Source organism: Lethenteron reissneri, chromosome 41, assembly GCF_015708825.2.
Source record: "Lethenteron reissneri isolate LAM-NWPU_2019-01 chromosome 41, ASM1570882v1, whole genome shotgun sequence".
NCBI classification, from domain to species: domain Eukaryota; kingdom Metazoa; phylum Chordata; class Hyperoartia; order Petromyzontiformes; family Petromyzontidae; genus Lethenteron; species Lethenteron reissneri.
This window is the reverse complement of record NC_083819.1, coordinates 1531370-1550862: the sequence shown is the minus strand read 5'-3', so window position 1 is coordinate 1550862 and position 19493 is coordinate 1531370. Positions and strand designations below refer to the sequence as shown.

General features: G+C 48.4%; 1 protein-coding gene across 1 annotated transcript in view; it reads right to left on the bottom strand.

The window, feature by feature from the left end:
- LOC133352797 (kinesin-like protein KIF26A) overlaps nt 1-19493 on the bottom strand; it is a 122068-nt gene that overhangs the window by 81136 nt on the left and 21439 nt on the right.

The window sequence follows — 19493 nt, the reverse complement described above, 5'->3', positions numbered from 1 at the left end:
CAAAACATCTCCGCATATCCCACAGCACGCGATGGGAAATCAAAGCTTATAAATTCTCATACGACATCATCATCATCAGTCTAAACCAGGTAAGGCCCACTGAGCTATGCAACTCTTTTTCAGAAGCGACCTAGCCACATGTGGTTCAACAAAGAGGCTGATCACATGTGGAAATTTATAGCAGCCAAATAGTGTGAATGCATGTTTCTAAACGTGGAAAGAAAAAAACGGAGGACACGGATACAAATCCGTGCGACCACGGGGAGAGAGACATGAAAACTTCAAATATACAGGCGTCAGGATCGTAATCGAAACCATGACCACCTGTATACCAAGCGAGGTAGTTCAAATCTCGCCACCGTGGCACCACTGCATCACCGCCATCACCAGGCGAGTATGATCGCTTTAAATAAAAGGTGGAGGTGCAACCCAGCAACAGCTTGCTCATGGCACTTCGCTAGAGGGAGAGCTAAGGAGAGCTTCTCTCTCAAGAATATTTGGCCTACTCTTCCATACTGGCCAGTAAGAGGTGGGGGCACCCACACCTTAGCCCTCACCAGACGTCGTGACCCAACAAGAGACGAACAGGGGTGGACCCAATTACACAGCAGCACGGGTGGGATCTAGTAAACTTGCACCAATGTTTCAACTGCCGCTCCGGGAAATCTAAACAAACCTCTGCCGTGAACCATTCCATCACGGCAGCAATATTCCTTCACCAAAATCTGCACGCGGTAGTTCACTTTCTGCATTAAAAAGAATAAAACGGCTCAGTGGGCATAAAACAGTCACCGATGCGTGTAACAAGAGCGTGTTTTTTTTTATTTCGGGAAATTAATGTTCAATTCTGGTTCTGCCGAGGACAAATGAATCGCTCGCCCTTCGCTGGAACGGCCCGGCGGCGTATCAGAGAAGACGTGCAATCCCTCTTTCACACAACGGCGGCGCGGCGAGAACGGCACATTTCAAATGGCGGCCCTCCTATAAATAATTGAGCCACAAAATCCACAGATTAAAAAAAGCGTCTTTAACTTACTTAGAGATAAGGAAGCCGTCCACAGGCAGGGGTTGGTTTGACTGCTGTACTCACGCACCATCTATCAAATGTGCAAATGCATAGCAGTGGGTGATGGGAGGAGGTGTTTGTTAATGCGTGAGCGAGTCCTTTGCAAAATGCTAAGCACCAAATTGAAAGTCTTATTACACTTACAGAGACATTATTATTCTTAGGTTTTTTTTGGGTAAAGTCACGTAGGTAAAAAAAATAAATTAATTAAAGTAAAATAAAACAAAATAAAAAATCACGACGTTTCGTATTTTGTTTTATTTAACTTTTATTAATTTAAATTATTTACCTACGTGACTTTACCGAAAAAACCTAAGAATATGAATCCTTCCAGTCACGAAAGCTTCAAATCTAGAGACATTATTATTATGAGTGTTATTCTTATTCTTTCATTTGCGCTGATATTAATACTGCTGTTGCATTGCCCCGAATTGTTTAATTGTGCCTTTGCCAGGTCTCACTTGCAACCGAGACATCTTCAAATATGTCACGTGTCTTCCCCACCATTTTAAACAAAATATAATCATGAAAATAATACATTTTAGTACATTGTCAATTCATTGTCGAATGAAGGCCTACTCACGTCATATCTGCCATAGGGATTGTTTGACCATACTTCACCACTCTGGTCAAAGTGAAGTGGGTGGTCAAGGGCCCAGGTCCGGTTCAATGATCACTCGCCAATGATGTCGGTTGCGATGGGGAATCAAACTCAGGCTTGAGTTTGATTCATGGCCATTGTGTGCATCACCACTGATCCACCCCAAACAAAGAATATTAACTGGAGGTAACAATACATACAGACAAAATAACAATCATTGTTGTCGAAATATATACCATTGGGTAAGACTATTACACTCTCCAAACAACAAACATTCCCTGTAATAACACATACATAAATAACTTATAGGGCATCCTCTCGCTTTGTAGCATCTTTATAGCACGACCATCTACCCAAGTACAGCAAAGGGCGTCCCTAGGCAAAACACGATTTCACGGACAGAACACCGTCGCTATGAGCGCACTTTAAAACCTCACAGGGATCCATCTGTGAAAAAGCTCAAAAAGGGGGAATTTTTATCCCCGTGGTGTCTCTGTCATCCCACAATCCCGTCCCGAGTCTGCCTCCTTTACGCCCGGGCACAAAGAGCAACTGCAACAAGAACGACAAAAACAACGACAACAACGACAACGCTGTCAAGGAGTAGGTTTGGGAGGACCCCTTCCTCATAAAATTGCAACATTTACAGAGGCATCCTCTCTCCACCCCAGGAGGGACAATGATTCGGCTCACTTTAACAGCCATCATTTCCAGCAGCCGGGTCGTCCTATTTGCATTCTTCACATTTTACAACACGCGATCAAGGCAATAGCTTTATTGGGCAGTTGAGGCGAGGAGGAGTTTAACATTTTTGTTACGAGTGGGGGGGGAGGAGGGAGGGCGCTCGCTTGCTGGCTGGCACCTGGCACACGTTGGCAGGCGCCCGGCCTGTGGGCTCGTTGGGGAGGGGGCACGCAGGGCTCTGGAAGACGCCGTGCCCCCTCCGAGTGCACGGCTCACCACGTGCTTGTTGGTTTCGCCACAGATGCGCGGCGACGCGTTGTTTGCTAGGCAAATCGCCGATTGCTCTCTTTTTTAATCAACGCCGTATCAAATGGCGTTTATTGTAAATGAATTTGATTTAAGATTGATTTTGTGCGTGTACTTTTTCTCCGATTTCTCCTGCATTATGGATACCGTGTATTGTTTGGTAGAAAACTATCCCTTATCGAGCGTAGCCCACGTGATGACTGGAAGAGGTGGAGCAGCGCTTCGCACGCTTTGCCATGAGCTCGGTGATCTCACTGCAATTCCTGGCCACGGCTAACACCAGCAGCGAGCGATATCCATATCGGCCCGGGTTCACCCCCTTCGCCAACCCAGGCACTGACCAGCATGGTGAAGTATGCCCAACCCCTCACCCACCCCACGACTGACGCAGCATGAGGTGGCGGCTCTATTGACAAAGGGCTGTGGAAAAGCAATAAACACTTTAGAAAAACAGGCGTTAGAAGTGACGGCTAGAAAGGAACGTTGAACACCTTACGAAAGCGCATCAATACATTTGTACGTTATCAAAGACTCGACAGATCTAACCAGGGGTTTCTTAGCTCTAGGCGAGGGCCGCTTCACGGTGGAGCTTTTGCCATTGCGATCATCTTTGGACGTCCGTGGGTACAGCCCCTGCTTTGATGTGTACATCAAGCAGCTCAGATGACAGGCATCCGCTAATTGGCAGGCACATGAAGTTGGCGAAGGCTAATGCCGGGCACCGAGAGAGTTTTGTTGACCCTCGCTCGCATGCCAATAACTGGCGCGGTGACGGAGTCTGCGGAGGACGTCGACGGCAACTTTAAAGTTCCTGTGCCGCCACAATTCACCGCTCCGCCATGTCCGCGCGCGAGCATTCGTCACGATTACAACTCGGTGCGGCTCGCGTTTCTCCAGGGAAAACTAAAACAAATGAGTCAAGTAAAATGACGACGCGAGATGTTCGTCCGTGTATGTGCATCGAACATCTTTCGCACTGTAACGTAGCCAACCGTGCTAATCGGAGGTGTTTTCAATCTAGATTATTTAAAAATGCATAGCTCCAGTGGCTTCCTAATATTGGAAGGAAGAGCGTTCCAGACGGCCGCAGAAGCGCGACTGAAAGTGCGATGACGCGGTGACTGTTGTTGGTCTAAAACTGCCACTGCGAGGATGAGCGGAGTTCGCATGACGGTTCGTGCTCCTTGACGGTATCAGCAAGGCATTGTGGTTAATTTGTGGCCAAGCATTTTGCATGTAATCGAGTGCGACCTCTCAACGTGTATTTGTTCGGCAACCGGAAACCAATGCAGCTCAGCGAGCACTGGGTGGACACGGTCGGACTTCGCCAGTGATCTTTCCAGAGGCGTCCGTGGCCCCGAGGAAGGGGCCGCGTGCTGCGCGTGTCGCGCGCACCGACGAGAGAGCGGCCGGTGACCCATTCATCACGTGCCGAGGCAGCGCCGGCGGACGAAAGGTTACAGAGATAAAATTGCAGCGCGGGCGCGGGATTTATTAACGACCGTCATTAACGGAGGTGTTTCAGAAACAAAGTGCCGTTTACGCCGTGGGATGCTGCCGTGGGTGTAATGGGGCAGCGCGCTGGACGCGCAAATCCTGCGGGTGCCGGTTGGGTTTCTATCTCCCGGGTGCTGCTGTCGAAACAATGGGCTGTACTCTCTCCCCTCAGCCGTGTGAACGCGGTAGACCAGGTAGTCGATCGGTAGGTCCCGTGCGGTTAGGTAAAATATGGGTGCTCCCACCTCTCCCGAGACGTCCGGCCAGCGTGGAAGACTAGGCCAAATACTCCCTCTCTAGAGGAGCTCTCTAGTGGAGGCCCTTCCGCCAGCAGTGACCTGAGCAAGGAATATCAGGGCTGCACCTTTACCATTACGCAGTGCCTCACGTTGAGATATTCCGCGATTCAGCAACGGGTAAAAACGGAAACACTCACTCCTCTCCGGACAAGGACTAACAAATATAGTGATGCGGAGCACGGCCCATATAGCACACATCAGTTCTCATTAGCACTCTACGACAGGGAGATAAAGGTAAAATTAAAGGTCAGCCATTCGCACATGCTCCTGCTGCTGCTGCAGCAGGAGCAGCAGAGGGATAGTCTCTGCCTTGCGAGAGGAAGAATTTAACCCCTTACACACATTTCACGCGTGTGAACAATGCCCCGCACGTCACCAGAGACAATCTGGCCTGTCAACATACAGGCGTGCACAGATTGCACCAAACATGTGATCGAAGGAAATGCTGGCTAAATTTTTAGGGCAGAAAAACGAGTCTTGCAAATGATACGTTTCAATGTGCAAATATGGAGGCAAGCGAGTGTTAATGTAGCGTGAATGAAACAAATGGTTCCACCTTGTTGCTGGAACGCTGACGATGCGATTGGAAAACAGGAGACAAAATCGCACTCGGGTAGCGCCAGACACTCTGCGAGCACAGCTTTGCACTTTGTTCCACTCACATCTTCAACGAGCCAGCAGCAAGCCCTACGCAGGGCTCTGCAAAATGTCCATGAAGAGTAGAAGCTGGATAAAAGCACACACCCCCTTTGGGAGAAAGGCCAACTCTGCTTATATTTACAGTAGTGTGCGTTTAGCAAAATTACCCCCTTAACCTTCAAGCCCACCAGAAACATGTAAAGGATGTGTTGCTTATAGAAGGACTGCGCTTATATCTGGCTACTAAAATACCGTCTCCTCTCACCTAATGTAACAAAACAATCGTTACTTGCTTGCTTGCTTTTGCACGAATGTCACGATTATTGCAACCAGCACATATTGAAATAAATTTCCGTAAAAGTCTCCGCTGCACGAAATAGTAATCGCTGAGCTGCCGTGCTTCGGGGGACAGCAGCCGGTGACGAATCAGCTCTCCGCTGTGATCTCCCATTGTACCGCGCGCCGCTCCTGAACAGAGCTCCTCCGTACATGGTGCGAAACGTCGGACACCGCACTGGAGACACACCGTACGGCACGACCCGAACACGCGTCGGAGAGCCGCGGTGAAGAAAACGAGCGGGACATCGACGCAGCAGCAGCCGCAGCAGCCGCACAGGGAAAACACTCGCCACTGACCCCACCCCACTCCGTCCACCCACCACACTCCACTGTGATTTACCACCGTTCATAAACCACCTGTGCGTGCATTATTCTTATCTGCGGGTCATCGGTGGGGACACGGGGCAGAAGAATGCTACAGCTCAGGTGAGCCAATAACCCCTCGCTGGACGCCTTTGTCCCAACACTCGTGCCTCCACCCCAAACTCTACCCACATCTTAACCACAACACAGGCGGCTGCTCCGGGATAAGTAAGCATCCGTAGCCATAAACCCTCGACCTCTTGACTCTGTGCCTTAACCCTATCGGCGAGCGGGGCTTTGCTCGGACCGAAAAGGAGGGGTCGCCCGCTAAAAACCCAACCCCATACTTAAATCTGCATTTGCGGGGCGTTCCATCTGTTGCAGGGCGTTAAACGCCCTCCTCCCCCACCACCGCTGTGCTGCAACATCTTCTCCCAGGGGAGAGTAAGGGGGAGGGGGGCGGGGTGCACAGAAGATTACAAAAGGGGATTCACGTTAAGCAACAGGAATTGGCCTCCGTCGAGCCCGGGCTCAGACAGGCAGTGAGTAACGCAGGCGCAGAGATCTCCATGAGCTTGGCCGCAGGCCGGACACCGCCCGCCCTCGGAGCAGCTGCGACGTCGCAGCGAAGCGCCAACGCGGCCGAGCGGCACGCGGGCACTCGCGTCGGGCTTCACCCATCTGTCAGAAGAGCTCCGCAAGCTTGCCAATTACCGCACGGGGCTCTCGCGCACGGCAAAGCAATGCCCGTGGGTCGGTAGCGTTACCGATCGATGCAGAAGAAGCGTTGACGGCCAACCGTGTTGTCTAAAGGGATGAAACGATGTTCGCTGTGAAACAAGCCAAATTCAATACGCACACAAAACATAAATGCGTTGTGGTCTTATTGATACCTCGTGCCTACGCATGTGTATTACTATTGTCGCAATCAGCAATGGTCAATCCACTGCTGGATGAAGGCCTCTCCAAGACGCCACCATCTCACGTGATCTTGCGACTTTATAATCCACCTAACACCTACACGTGAGCCGATTCCATTGCTCCATCTCCCCAGTAGATGAGACTGTGCATCGATGCTTCAGTGTCATTCAACAAACACTATCAGCATATTGCCTATCTTCTGCAATTTCAAGTCACACGCGGTGAAGGAGTTCTAGATTCAATTAACAAGATCAGCAAACGTTTTTGGTCATCAGAGGCGAAGCTTAAATCCTCTCCGCGCGGAATTCGGCAGAGTGATCTTGTTTTGGCAGCACGGCGCTATTTGTGCGAGCGCACTTTTGAGCAATATTAGCATTTCGCCATACGCGAGCATCCATCCTAGCCCTTGTGATTATTTTTATTATTAAAATTTTCTTCACCTGGCTCACCGCGCCGAGCCGGGCGGCAGCCTCTTCATCATCGGCGGTGCGACGAGAGAGACAGGGCCCGGAGACTACCGTCTCGAGTCCACCAATCAGGGAGATGCTCGTCGGCAACGTGCGGTCCGCCACTAACCACATTCACAGGGCGGGTTGCTGGGCACGTTGGCCCCGCACACGGACCCCGGCCGGGACGTCGGCGCCCTGCAGGCTTGCGTCAACGCGGCCCGCGGCCGTGCCAAGATTCTGAAGCCGATTTTACTCGGGCCGACACCTTTCATCTCTCGCGCGCCGTGACATTTTCTTGATCGACTCGTCAGCCACCTCGCGAGCGCGGGGTTCGCACGGTGGAAGAGGCAGAGATAAATCAAATTGCACGGCGCATGCAATGCTCACGTACTGAAGGGCAGGAGGTTTATCGGCAAAGAGAAGCAATGCGTCATCGTTGACCCGTTGTGTTGTACTGTAGGTGGATAAGCAAGCGCGCTCGTTATTGGTAAATTTTGGATTGCTTTGTATGTAGGGGAAGGGTTGGAACCTCTGAGCTACCAAAAAAAAAATGGGGCATGTCATAGGAGCAAGATCTCACATCAGCAGAACTGGGGAAAACTGCACGTGACTGACAAAAACTGGAACTGTTACTGTTGAATATTCCCAGAAGACTTCCAGAATTCCACAGAAAGCTACCTCAAAAAGAGGATGACCCCGGATAAAGCAGGACAGGTGGAAACCCCACACAGGCACGGAGTGGTGATACGGTGGTTACCCAGTAAACACATAATGTTGGGCCAACGTTGACCGAAAATTGCACGTTTACTGGGTAGTGCACTGCGCTACGAACATCGCGGCCAGTCGTCAGCTGCGTAACACATATCAAAGGAGTTGTCCCTTTGAAATGTAAATCAGCGTGAAGCAAGTGACGATATCATTTGAGAAATGTGCTGCGACTGGCGGCTGGACTGCACGGCTGACCATGGCGGGTCCTGCCCATTTCCCCCACCACCAGCCACCCTTCCCCGGACCAGCAGAGTGAAGTATGGTCAAACAACCCCCCGTGCGTGACTGCCAGATTATGGGGTGGCCTTCGTCCAGGAGAGAATTGACTTTAACGGCTGCACATTGCACGAAAGAGCAACCGAGAGCCATCGGTAACCGCACCACAATTGCTGATGGAATGTGACGCTCTGAATTAATTACAGGGGGCCAATCGGAAGGGCCCTATGAACTCAACAGCGTGCAAACCGGTCAATACCTGCTTGCAGTTACAACCGTGCCCACTAACTACCAACACCCACTGCGGGCAATTAAACATCGCAGCAGTCAGCAAGCAACCCAGGCATTCTGCGGACCCACTAAGTGGCGCATAATTTGCAAACCCACGTGGCAGCTATTTTAGTCCACCCTTTCTTGTCCTTTCCCTCCCGCACCGCCGATTAGCCTAGTTGGCTACGTACGGTGCGAAGGAAGTTCAACATACTTACATACAAAGAGGTGGAGGGATTTCAGAAATTGTTATAACTGCCGATAAATTTGAACTGGATAACTCTGGGGTTGCAAATTCGGTGTGTGAACCATTACAGCACGACAGCTTATTGTCCTCTGTTGTCGAAGCCGTTACTTCAGTTCAGTTGCCTCTGAGGCTAGAGATAAATGGGTGGCGCTTTTGCATTTGCTAGTGAAATCCACACAAAACGTGGTCCACTCCAAATATAAGGCACACGCACGAACGCACGGGATGCTCAAATCCATGGAAACGAAATCATAGCCCCGAGATGCGGAACCTTGAAGTCACAGAATTCAGCACGAGCATCATTTGAGATTGCACATTTTATTTTAAATGATCTCACGCACGCGCGCACAGGGCTGAGTCGCTCTTGTAATTCCGTGACCACGGAAATCACCCTGCCGCTAAAATGGAAGCTGTCAGTGCTCAACAGGGCATGCGGTCGCGATAAGCTCCAGAATGTTCCATTTGAATGGGGAATGGTGGGGTGGAGGGGTAAGCCGAGATTTACAAAATATCGCGGTTATGAAAGATGATGTATTTCACAAATTAGGGGCCTAATAGCCTTGTGTCTTATTTGAAAACAATTACAAAATTATTCTGTTCACATTTACCCAAATTAGAACTTTGCATTGAAATGTTCTGCCGTGACATACACGGAGGAGGCTTATTAATTAGGATGGCTGTCGTAAAGAAGAAGAAATAAATACATTTTTATCTCAGCAGTACACACTCTGGTGTAATGTAATGACTCCAAAAAGGCACTTGTGTGATTTTAAACAGTTTTAAAATGGCTCTCTGTGGCATCACAGAACATATTATCCATGTAAAAAGGGTTTCACTGCCACAGTGACCACCCATTAAAAGATGTTCAGCAAGCGTGCAGTGCTAAGCTTGTGGCAACAGTCCCAATTATGATAAATACGATGTTGAAACTGGTCCCAGAGTTTGCTTGTGTTGAACCAATGCTGCTGATAAGATGCACTCCCAGAAGGCTGTGCGGCTGGTGTGTTGAGTAATAACCACTTTAATTGTTTGTGTGGAGAAACAAAGTTGGGAGGCAGATATTATTTATTTTGGTTGTTAACGTTCTCCACAATAATAACTTATGACTATTAAGTGTAACAATTAAAACAACAACATAAAGTCAATATCAACAGGTTCATTGATTTTGACTTAAAACTGTTTTTCTCCTGATGACAATTGCTCGTGTTGTGATCAAAACGTCGTGATATTTTTTATAATGTTTTATTCGCTTCATTTTTATTTATATTATTCATTGTTAATGCGTTGTTGGAGGTGGCTGTGCGATTCAAAGGTCAAGCATGCTGGACAGGTCCCACAAAGAGCCTGGGTTTAATTCCAGGCAGCTGCTCATCAATAAACGGGGCTCTCTAAAGTCAATGACCGCACACAAGCATATCAACCAACTAAATCCGGTGACTATAAACAAATATTTGAGTAGGTTTTGCACTGGATTTGGCTACTATAATTCAGCACTGAGAATTAACATTATTGGTTTGACGATCGCACATCATTTCCCTCTGTAGCAGGGTGGGTAGAAAAGTGTTAGCCCCTTGTGTGGGCAAAAAGGTCAATTGAAGAGTTTTCAAAAGTAGAACTGTGATGCAGCGCCGGATTAAGCTAGTGCGAGGCCTGTAGCAAATGTTATAAAGGGGCCCTAAAAACACACAAATATTAAAACACACATTTTAACTTGCATAGTAAAGTAATTATAGTTTTCATTTGCTATACAGCCAGATATCACTAACACCCAGTAGTTCATAACAGTTGAAGGCATTATAGTACTATAGTAATATAGCAAGTGCAAAATCACTCAACCGGAATTGATAGCTTGAACGCATTTATCGCGGGGCCCATGAAAGTGTGGGGCCTGTAGCATATGCTACTTTTGCTACTAGGATAATCCGGCACTGCTGTGATGTCTGCATTTGCAGACTACTCTTTAGCATGTAGTATTGGCAATGTTCTTACGGAGTTCCTTATCGATTATTCATCAAATTATGTGACTGATATTAGAATTGGGATCAAATTGGGTTAAAAAAAAGGTAAACACGTTAGGAATGTGGGAATATACGCTTTTAATTCGGAAATCTTAGACGGTATCTTGATCACACCACATAGATTACCAGCCAGGAAACATGAACAACAAATGTAAGTTTTGCACACTGCTGTGTTGCAATTGACTCACCGACAAATTTAAAGTTTGGGGCTTCTTGAATGCCTGACTCGAGGCAGGAGGTGACCTGTGCCAAGCGTTCTAGCACTTCTCGTGCAAACTTCCGATACGGCGAAATAAATCTCACCGAATACAAACAAAGGAACAAACACCACCGCTTCTAAATCACCTGCACACACGCAAATAATGAAAAAAAAATGAAGAAAAAATAAAAACCCCAAACATAAATATTCAATTTTTTAAGTGACGCAATCCCTTGGGCGTAATTGTTTCGACCGAGGAGCGTTCAGTTTAACAGCTCGGGCCAAGCTTCCCGTCGCAACCCCTAAAACAATGCGAGTGGGCGAGCACACGGAGGGGGGTCCCCTTGCGGCGAGAGCAGTCCGGCCACAGTACCCAGAGAGAGCCCGCGGCTCACGTGTGGCCAACTCTGCCAACCTCGACCCCCACCCCACCTCGCTCGCTCGCTCTCTCGCTCTCTCTCTCTCTGACGGTTATGAGCTGAGGATGTCCGGTGACGCGTGACGACCGTGTGGCCGTGCCGTGCACCGGCTGCCTGTCTGTCTGTGTGTCTGTGTGTGTGTCTCATTCGTAATTAAACAATGAAGAATGAGTGCCGCTTTGGCAAGGAGGATATTCATCATGATCCTGACTCGTACCACTGCGTAGGGTTTCACAATCATGCTCTCCAGCTCTCGGGTGTGTCTGTGGGTTGTAAGGGACTTGGCAGGTTCGTTCGGCTTTGTCGAGACACCGGCCTGACCTCGCAGGACGCCTCCAGTAGCACGCTGGGACGTTGGCCTTCAACGACGATGCGCTAATGACTGATTATGGTTATGATGATGCTTGACGCGCTGTTCCGCATAACGTCCTACCTTTCACTTTGTGAAAATACCCCCAGCATGTGAAACAAAACGTCGGACATCGTGCCAAACAGCACGCGGCAAAACCCGACAACACATCAGAGAGCCATGTGCTTGACGGACGTTGTTGGCGATGTGAAATAATTACTGCGAATGATCTGACGATGAAAGGGATTACGTGAGGGGAGCAGGCCAGAAACTCGGGAGGCCTGGGTTCAATTCCCGGCCACGTCCAAACATCGGTGGCGAGTGATGCTGTTCCTCACCAACCTACACTGATCAGCGTGGGGTGATGAATGATCAAACCACCTGCATGGCTGACGTGGTGTGGGAAGGCCTTCATCCAGCAGTGGACAGGAGATGAGAACTGCCTCGGCCCACATTCGAGCAGGAAGTCGCTTTTGACTTTGAATTTCATGTTTCCAGGAATGCCTCTCACAAAGGTCACACTGGGAATGTTTTGGCAATTCTCGGCGCTAATTCACGTGGGAGGAAACGGAGAAAGCCCCCGCCGAATTAAGAGCTACCATTCAAGCGTAGCATAGATGGTCTCTCACAAACCTTCTCGTTTGTTCTGCTGCCTAGATCCTCACCATTGTCCTGCAAGTGGGTGTCACACACGTGACCGCTGTATAAGCCACCAACATTAACGCCATGCCAGTTACAAACCCGTGTGGTCATTTATTGAACTAAATTAGTATCCACAAAAAGACTACTTGTTATCATCATCATAAGCACTGTCAATAATCAGCAGTTCTCAATGGTTCTCTCGTTTCACTGCTCACTAGAAAAGTCTTCGTGGAGATGCTGCATCCGTCGCTGGTCAAGGTTGGCACCTTTATCATAAAACAGAGACTGAAGTTCACTTGAGTTGCGTCTTAAATGAATTGAGGCGCGATTCAAATTTGTTTTGCTTTTGGGTGTATTTGGGGTGAAGATGATGGAAACACAAGTTCTGAGGATGTGGAAACATGACAAGGGGTGTTACTTTTGTAAAAGTAAAATCTGTTTTTACAGGCCACACCTTTCTGCTGCAAGGCTTCCCCTTTGGTCAGGGTCCCAGGGAACGATCATTCATAACTTCACTCGATCACACCAGGGCATACACAAGGACATTCCTGGGAAGTGCATTTCCTGTGACGTGACACCATCATTTCCTCCAGAGAAATGATCTGCAGGACACACTGGCAAGGATCCCTTGGCTACAGCTTCCATCAGCCGCTCTCTCACCCTGCAATCACCGCCAAACCAACATAAATTATTCTGCTCTTCCCCTTAAACGTTTAACAGCAGAATAATTATCTTCCCGAGAGCAATTTTCCCGTGCAAACAACAGCAGCAACATTTCTTTCCCCGGCCAAACATGAAAGGAGCGCATGGAGAGGTGGAGGGGACATCCGTGTTCCACAATATGTATGGGGTATAACGGTGTCTCAATTGAAGAGCAGCTGTCCATGATAGGGTAGCTGCTATGTATTTATTTAGACTTTATTTCGCACTGCACATAGCCAACCTTGCTAATCGGAGGTGTAGGGGAAGGACAACAAACATAACACAAAAAGCAGTTATTGAAAAATTAGTTTGTAATCTAGATGATTTAAAAGTGCATAGCTCCAGTGGCTTCCTAATATCGGCAGGAAGAGCGGATCTGAAAACGCGCGATGCGGTGACCGTCTTTGCTCGATGGTTATCCAAAAGCCGCTGCTTTCAGGATGACCGGAGTTCAAGCGATGGTTTTAGCTCCTTGACGAGATCAGCCAAAGCATTGTGGTTCATTTGCGGCAAACACTTTGTGTGCAATGAGCACGAGCGTCTATCCACATTGTCAGGGGACTGGTTGCTGGCTTTGAGTTTCAGAGCATCTTCAAGGAGATTCTGTACACAAGGCTTTCCTCATTGGGTCAGGCTAATCACCCTCCATCTCCTTCAGACTCAAAAACTATACCCCACCCCGACACCCTTTCCACAATTCCACATGATGATGAACAACACATATCCCGTGTTTTCACAGAGGAAATGAAAAGTTAAAAACGATGGAATTGACCCAGGAGTATAGATGCACAGAATAACGATGAACATCAATGTATCAACTAAAATATTGCAAATGCAGCTTACTGCTCAGAGCACAAAGGTCAGTCGATAGGTATGTAGGCAGGTTGATGGGTAGATAGCCCAGCAGGTTTGCAGGCAATTATTCAGCGAGTTACACAACAGAGAGACAAATGCTGTGCAAATGCGATCTGCGATTAAATTGCAGCACAAATATCAGCCCAAACCTGTCTACCGTGCACCCTCATCAATCCAGCAGCGGTGCGTTATTCATGCGGTATAATTATAACAGATAAATAGTGCAGTCACAGGGAAAATTGCTATTTGGAGACCACCTGCTTGAAAAATGAGAGGAAAAGAGTAATGCTGCATATTAAGCATGGGGCACTGGCGTAGCAGCGGTAAGCGCGCTGAGCTGTGAATCTGGCAACCTCGGTTAAATTCCTGGCCATGGCTAACAGAGGCAAGTGATATCTGGTGACTTCAGTTAAAAGAAGAAAGGGGTCTTTAATGTACCGTTTGTTCACTGGTTAGACAAGGGACTCCCTCTGCTTCAGCAATGCTGCCACACAACGGTTGTCTTCTCGTCAACAAGAGGCACGGCCTTCAGTGTGAATTGTTTAACCAGTCGGGGTGCGACCGTGGCGGAACGGTCAGCGGCATGGACGTGCAATCCAGAGGACTCCAGTTCCATTCGATCTTCCCACGCAGCACTCGAAGTGACGGTGCAACTTTCTCAAATATTGTTTCAACCAAGCAGCATAAAAGGGTCAACCCACGGGTCATTGGATGGGCAGATCGCGAGAGGAGGTGCAATGTGTGGCCACTCCTGCCTATTCCAACAAATTTGGCCAACGTGGAAGAGTAGTAAAAAATACTCCCTATCGAGAGCTTCCTCGAGTGGAAGCCCTTCCACACCAGCAGTGGCACGAGCAAGCCAATTGCAGGGCTGCGCTTCTACCTTCACCACCGAAACAGTTGGGGGAGGGGGGAGGGGCGGGGGCGGTGGGCGTGGGAGGAGATTGCCAACTTCATGAATTAATCCCACAGAGAGGGCACGGGGAAGAGCATGGTTGGAAGCAGCTGGCGTGCCCCCAACGCACAGCCCTTGGCTTCTGGGAGCGCGCGCTTCGGCGGCGGAGCCAGGCCGTTAACCCCGTGGCCTCCGCAATGAAAAAGGCGGCAGGCCGGCCGGCAGGCAGGCAGGCAAAAGTGACCAACACCCTTGGCCGCCCCCAGTTCACGTCCCCACCGCCCTGACCGTAAATCGGAAAAACCGTCGACAAAGCTCGCGAGATGCCCGCCACCTGTTTTGCAGCGGCGTAAATCGGTGCGCCTGTGTCGGGAGCTGACTGCGGATTAAGGCGATGGAAGATTTCTGGTGGTGAGGGTCGGGGAGAAACAGGGGATCCCCATCACGAGTTAGATAGTGGGGTAAAAGATTGAGTGTCCAGGGTGGGATTTTTTAGAGGCATGCGACCGATGCGTTAAGTTCTGTAAGGCGGGATGTGCAAGCAATGGAGCATAAGACCTCCACCGCTAGACAAATATCCCTACTTAACATAACATGAAATAATTAAACCCATCCATCTTAGTAGTGACTAGAATGGGCCGTGTTAAACACACCTAGAGGAGATTGTGTGTACAGCGAATATCCATATTAATGAGCACATCTTTAGGATCCTATGAACAATCAAAAACTACACTCGATTCTCAGGTGCCTTGAAAGCTCTCATCATAGATTATTTTATGGCTACAAATAAAAAAAGAAGCAGTGGCACAGTGGTTGACATGCTGTAAAACAAACCCAGCCACCTTTGAATGGTATCTTGACCCGTCTCGGGAACCTCTCCTTCAACAACCCGCACGGATTGATGTGAAGTATAAGCCCAACAACCCCCCACGACTGGCATGACATACACGTGTCATGACCGCAGCTCCAATGAGCACGGTTGGCGACGTACGGTGCGAAAGAAGTTCAACATACATAAATAACCACATATCAATAACGTGTAGCTGTATGCAGAATGCATTGTACAGTACACCCAAAGGAAGACTTAATTATACAAATTGTCCCAGGCAGGTCAGTATGCGTATTTGTGTTTAAGCACGCGAACCTGTGTTGGGATGAGCAAAAACACCACGAGACGGATTCCGTCAGGGAACACCACAAGCCCTGCCTGGGAGAGAACAGACATCATCAGTGCCACACGCACACTCTTGCATCCACCAGCACGAACGCGGGCGTATACCGACACTTGAAAGCTACGCGCACCAACAAGACGAGAAAAAGATCCCCCGTGTAGCCCTAACAGACTCTTGGGGCAAGTGCTGTTCGCGAGCACCAATGAAGGCCGGCACGGGTGGGTGGGCAGCACCCCATGTTCATCCGCCTTTGTCTCGCTAGTCACGGTGTTTACACACTACAGGAGATGCTCATTTGAGGTTGAGTCAACCTAAGGAAGACCCAGGACCGGTTCAAGTAATCGTCACTGGTGTTGACCGTGAGCGGGAATTCGAATCGGGTCGCCGGGTTTGTAGCGCAGCGCGCTAACCACTACACTACCGCTGCCCGCGTGCGAGCGCACACACACGCGCACACACGCGCGCACACACGCGCGCGCGCACACGCACGCGCACACACACACGCGCACACGCACACGCGCGCGCACACACGCGCACGCGATCGACAACAAAGGCGGTCACAGCCAAGAAATGTGAAATGTGTGAAATGATCTCCCGCGGCGCAGGATGCCAACAAGGACGGGGAGGGTTGGGGTGGAGAGAGAAGAGTAGCGTCAGTGAGATGGTGCTCTCCCAAGTTCTCATCGCTTTGCGGAAACAAACACACACACAACGTACATCTACTTTATCATTCGTACCTCTTCAGCCGATCTCTTCCTGGTTGCATCTCACTTATTGTCCTATTATACATGCACAACGCTCAATGTAAATGCTTAAATTCAGGATATGTTGAACACGGCATTTGCACATGTAAATGATATGGCATATCCAATCCCGTGTCATATAATCTTTAGGGATCACGTAAGAATAAATGTGTGAAGTTCATTAGCTCAGTTTATTTTAATAAGCGGCCGAGAGCAGACATTTCAGCACAATGCGTGTGCCCAGACATGGTTAAAATAATCCCAGGCTTTAATAATAGTTCACAAACTTGAGATGTGGACTTCACCATTAGTGCACTCATACCCGCCTTAATAAAGTTGCCTGGCCCATATCGATTTATACACGTGGGACCCTTTAAGTGGGGACCATTTGCTACTCTATATTCTGCAGCCGAGGCAGAATATTTCGTAGAAGTCACATGAGGCTATAGGAAATTGACAGCGAGGTTCAGGCTCGGGACACCTTCTGTGGACTGACTGAGAGATAGTGCGATATGAAATCAAAATGATAAATATATTCACGTAAAAAACACATTTTGCCACAAGACAATACTTGCATAGAACATAACCCGCAACTACGGTGGGTTTTTGCACTACATGGCTTCTCGGATGCGTTCTGAAGTTCCTGAAGATGCTCGGAGCACGTGGAGCGAAACGTCGGACGTGGTGCCGAACACCTCCGTGACCGTTTTCATTTTTATTTCACTCGTGCAGCCTTGTGTATGCGGCGCACATCAAAGCAAAAGACGTCACTTTTAATTTAAAATTACTCCTTTTTTTCTCCCATGGCTCTTGCTCAACTGTCGTTTTTTTTTTGCTTCTTCAAACTTACGGAATACTACAAGCCTCATTTGGTGCTTGCTATGCCTGCAGAGATGAAGTTGTCACTTCCAATTGGAACTGCGCCGCACGTTTTGCACGACCAAGCTTCGCTTAAAAAAAAAGTTTTCTCGCGCGCGCAGAGAAGAAACCCAGGGGACAGTTCGACACGGCAAGTGTGTCATGGACTACACGGAGTCCACAATTATGATTGGCATTGCACGAGATGGGGGGAGGGGAGGCATTTGTTGATAAATACAAACCAGCGCTTTGGAGGGAGGCATTGGTAGAATGGACAAATATATCGCGCATGACATTCTTAGCGTGGAGCGGTTGCCGAACTAGTACATTATACGCTCGCACTAATTACACACACATACAAAGTGCTCATCACAAATGAACCACAACACCTCGCTGATCTCGTCAAGGAGACTCCGGCGACTTTTGGCTGGCCATCTAACAAAGACGGTCACCGCATCGCGCGCTTTCAGATGCGCTTCTGCAGCCGTCTGAAACGCTCTTCCTTCTGATACTAGGAAGCCACTGGAGCTATACACTTTTAAATCTAGATCGAAAACTCATTTTTCCAGAACAGATTTTTGTGTTTTCGTTCATGGTCCTTCCCCCGCACCTCCAAATCGCATGGTTGGCTATTTACGGTGCGAAAGAAGTTCAACATACATACATAAAGATAAAGATCTCCCGTATAGCCTTAACAGACTGTAGGGGCAAGTGCTGTTAGCGAGCACCTATGAAGGCCGGAACGGTACACGAGGGGGTGGGTGGCCAGCACCACGCCCGACCGCCTTTGTCTCCCTAGTGGCGATGTTTACACACTGCACCAGGTACTCATTTAAGGCTGAGTCGACCTAGGGGAGGCCCAGGACCGGTTCAGATAATCGTCACTGGTGTTAGCCGTGAGCGGGAATCGAACCCGGGTCCCCAGGTTCATAGCGCAGCGCGCTAACCGCTACACTACCGCTCCCCACACACATACATACACACACACATGCACACACATACACACACACATACATACACTCATACATACACTCATACATACACACATACATACACACACACATACACACATACATACACACATACACACGTACATACATACGTACACACGGTAGGCACACTGACCAGCTCAGTGAACGATGGTAAAAGAAACCCACAGGGAGTGTCGGCGTGGCCTTCATCCAGAGGTGGACAACCATCAGAGTGCAGTACATCAAGAAGGTTGCAGGACACATCCGTCCAAATAGTTGAGTCTTACCCTCCCGTGTTCACGGGCTTCTCCCTCCATGCCTTCCGGGAATTCCTCCCAAATGAAATAAAAGCTCCACGATAAAAAAAGTGGCTCAAAACATTCCAAGCAGGAGCCTAAATAACGATTGTTGAGACTCTCCCTGGATAAACGATGACTTTAAACTCACAAATAAACAAGATGGGGACCCTTGTGTGCTTTCACGGATTCCAGCAGGTGTCTGTCGTATGGAAGGCCACGGGTATGTGGATGTGAAAAATGCGTTTGAATGTTTACAAATACCGTGGTCCTTTATACTCTGGGGTTTTGTCTCGAGGTTTTGGGCAACCCTTTTGATCAATTTGGCCAGTTTTCAATTAGGTTAAGTCTCTAATAGCAACACAACTTCATGCTAAAGGTTCAATCGCATTGGATCATCTTCATGAGAGTCAGTGTCCCCAGATGGGTAGACAGATGGAAATAGCGAATGAAATTTTGCTGTTAATGTCAGTTGAAAAGTTTTTTTTTTACGAAAAGGCCCAATAAGGTCATGATAAAACCTCACTTTCATCATGAAGTGCTTTTTTAAAATATAGATTTGAAGTTTTCGTGACTGCAGGGATCCATACTATTTGGTTCTTTCGGTAAAGTCACATACGCTTGTATTGCGTCCGAAACGTCGTGATTTAATTACATTTATTTTATTTTATATCTACGTGACTTTACCGAAATAACCAAAGAGTATGCTTTTTTTTAATCATTACGAGTGGCAGAAGCAATTGCATTCTACTTGAAATTGAATTTCTTA